General features: G+C 38.4%; 1 pseudogene; it reads right to left on the bottom strand.

Moving 5' to 3' along the window:
- Positions 1–1,793: 1,793 nt before the first annotated feature.
- On the bottom strand, positions 1,794–2,232 carry LOC144234114 (large ribosomal subunit protein uL24 pseudogene; annotated as a pseudogene).
- Positions 2,233–3,644: the final 1,412 nt, after the last annotated feature.

Raw genomic sequence — 3,644 nt, 5'->3', positions numbered from 1 at the left:
GGCCGATCATGGTCTCCGAGGGCCGCAGGAAGGAGGACTCGGGCAGGCGGCCACGCCGGCGCTTCACACGGTCCAGGAAGGGACAGCCGCGCACTTCCACTCTGTCCTATACCACATCTTCTTTATCCATTCATCAGTCGATGGACATTTTGGCTCTTTCCACAATTTGGCTATTGTTGCTAGGGTTGCTATAAACATTGGGGTGCATGTGTCCCTTGGAAGCAGCACTCCTGTATCCTTTGGAGAAATACCTAGTAGTGTAATTGCTGGGTCATAAGGTAGTTCTCTTTTTAATTTTTTGAGGAACCCCCATACTGTTTTCCAGAGTGGTTACGACAGGTTGCATTCCTGCCGACAGTGCAAAAAGGTTCCCCTTTCTCCACATCCTGGCTAACATCTGTTGTTTCCTGAGTTGCTCATTGTAGCCATTCTGACAGGTGTGAGGTGGTATCTCATTGTGGTATTGATTTGTATTTCTTGATGATGAGCGACGTTGAGCATCTTTTCATGTGTCCATTAGCCATCTGGATATCTTCCTCCAAAAAGTGTCTCTTCATGTCTTCTGCCCATGTCTTCACTGGATTATTTGTTCTTTCAGTGTTCTACCAGTTCATTTTATAGGTTTTGGATACTACCAACCTTTTATCTGATAAGTGATTTGCAAATATCTTCTCCCATTCCAGCAGTGGACCTTTAGTTGTGTTGACTGTTTCCTTCGCTGACTTTTTTGAGATGATAAAACTATCATAAAAGAGAGCAGGTCAGTGGTGTAGAGAGTGTGACTACAAAGGGATAGCACCAGGGACTTCTTGCGGGTTAAGGAATTATTCCGAATACATATTATGGTGGGGGTTAAAAGAATCTATACATGTGTTCAAATTCTTGGAACTGGATATTCAGAAGAAGTCTGTGTCACTGAATATTAAATTTAAAATAATAGAAATAACAGCAAAATAGATTTTTTAACCAAAAATTATTAGAATTGCACAGTAGTATACTCCACTATGGAAAATACTGAATACATTCTTTTAGGATTAAGGAAAACTATAACAAATATAACCCAGATGAACACAAATAAATCAACAGCTATAGAAATGGTAAGTATGTGTGTGTGTGTGTGTGGGGGGGTAATTATTTTCCTTTTCAAAAACTTTCTTTAAAACTTAACTGAATGTTTTTGGGAGATACAATTTATGTATGAATAAAATGTATGGAAACAAAATCAAACAGATGGGAGTGTAGAAATGAAGACATACCATATAAGGATTTTATTTTGTACATGAAGGATGATTTTATTACCTGAAGATGAAATGCCTAATTTTAACTATCTATAACATAATCCCTACAGAAACCACTTAAATATAAAAGAAAAGGAATAACCATGAAACCAATATGTTGACTATAAATGAACCACTGAAAAATACTTCAGTAATACATAAGCTGGCAAGTGAATAGGGTTAAGGAAAGAATGAAAAGATAAAGGAAAGGAAATAAAGGAAAGAAGGAAGGAAAGAAGGAAGGAAGGAAGGAAGGAAGGAAGGAAGGAAGGAAGGAAGGGAACAAACAAGAAAGAAGAAAAGAAAAAGAAAGAAAGCTACTCAAAAGGAGATGATAGTTTTAAAATCCATCATATCTATACTTAAGCAAATGTAAATATTTTAATCGTTCCTGATGAAAGGCAGAAATTGCTAGGTAGGAGAGCGGCAAGACGCCACAATGTACTATTGACTAGAAACTCCCATTATATTTTTTCATCTTAACCGTTTTTATTCAACATCATACATGAGATTACTTTATTCCTGCATCTTCTCGATTGTTTCTTCCTTATATTTGTCCTTTTCCTTTCCTACTTGACAAGATATGGCTTTACATTCAAAGACCTCTTTGCGATTTTTGTCCAGTTCAGTCTATTGATAACCATCTTAGAAGGGTGGATGCCCACGTGGACAGGTGTGCCATTCACCTTCTCACGCTGTACTCATTCAGTGTAGATGATGTATTTCTTCCCGTAAACCTGGACTACATTGCCCAATTTGTTGGCCTTTGTGGTGTACTGCCACAACCAGAACGTCATCATCTGTCCAGATGGGCACGGATTAAATGTTGTTCTTCTGTCTCGGCTCCTCTGGAAAGAGGGAAAGACACAACCTTCCTGTAAATGTGGGGAGGTGCATAAAATTGCCTTTTGTGGTTCTTGCTCCAGTCAGAAGTCACAAAGGGATTGAACTTCATTTTGGCTGCTGGTGCTTCAGTGATGGCTGCAACAGGGAAGAGCAAAACTCATTTTAATATAGAGACAGAGATACATTGAATGTAAAAAAGCTAGAAAAAGTAATGCCATGAGGACACGAATTAATGGGTAAGTTAAATTTTAGGACCAGAAGTACTACTAATGAATGATACACAGGGCTATGCAATAATGGTCAAAGCATGGCTTTACCAGGGAAGCATAACAATCCTCAGGTGCACTGGAAAATTGAACTTTAAATTAGAGAAAGTGAAGATGGATACAAAGTAAAAGACACTTAGATCTATCAAAAACTCTCAAGAGTTTGATATAGATAATAGATCAATAATTATAAAGAGGTCTTAAACAACGCTATCAACTAATTCAACCTAATGATAGTCCATTCCAGACAATAGCAGAATACACACTTTCTTTAAAAGCACACGAAGCAGAACTCTCTTTATCTTTGTATTTTGCCAGTTTCACTATGCTATGTCGTGGTGTTGACCTGTTTTTGTTGATTTTGAAGGGAGTTCTCTGTGCCTCTTGGATCTGGTGTCTGTTTCCTTCCCCAGATTAAGGAAGTTCTCAGCTATAATGTATTCAAATAAGCCTGTCCCTTTTCTTGTTCCTCTTCTTTTGGAACTCCTATGGTACAGATACTGTTTCATTTCATGAAATCACTTAGTTCTCCCCTCACGATCTAGTAATTTCCTTTCCCTCTGTTTTTCAGCTTCATTATTTCCCCATAATTTTATCTTCTATTTCAACTCTTCTCTCCTCTGCATCTTCTATCCACGGTGTCACTGAACCTAACTCAGTCACTGTCACTTCATCTTTAACTCAGTTAAAGGATTTTTTAATTCATCCTGACTAGTTCTTAGGTCTTTGATCCCTGTGGCAAGGGTGTACCTGCTGTCTTGTATGCTTTTTTGCAAGCACATCTAGCGGTCTTATGACTTGTTCTAAATCCTTCTTCAGATATATTGTTTATAACTGTTATGAACAGTTATCTGGCTATGATTTCTTCTTGACCTTTCTTTTGGGGAGAATTCCCCCATCTTGTCATTTTGGCCAAGTTTCTGTCTCTTGTGTCTTTTAAACGCTTGTTATGTGTTCTGCACCTGAGAGTACTACTATATCAAAAAGGGGTTGTACACTGTCCAGGGCCTGGCACTTCACACACACACACACACACACACACACACACACAGCACCTGGAACATGCACCGAGCAAGAGCCTATCATGGGTTATAAAATAAGAGTCGATCAATGGAGAAGGTCTGAAAAAGGTCTGAAATCCATGTAATGACTGTTCTCTGGGCACAATGGAATTACCCAAGAAATCTATAACAAGAAGATTTCTAGAGAATCCACAAGACTTTAAAATTAAACAACGGACTTTAAAATCACACCA

Source organism: Crocuta crocuta, unplaced genomic scaffold (assembly GCF_008692635.1).
Source record: "Crocuta crocuta isolate KB4526 unplaced genomic scaffold, BGI_CrCroc_1.0 scaffold195, whole genome shotgun sequence".
In the NCBI taxonomy this organism is placed as follows: domain Eukaryota; kingdom Metazoa; phylum Chordata; class Mammalia; order Carnivora; family Hyaenidae; genus Crocuta; species Crocuta crocuta.
Note: the sequence above shows the minus strand (reverse complement) of the source record. Positions and strands in the feature narration are given on the sequence as shown.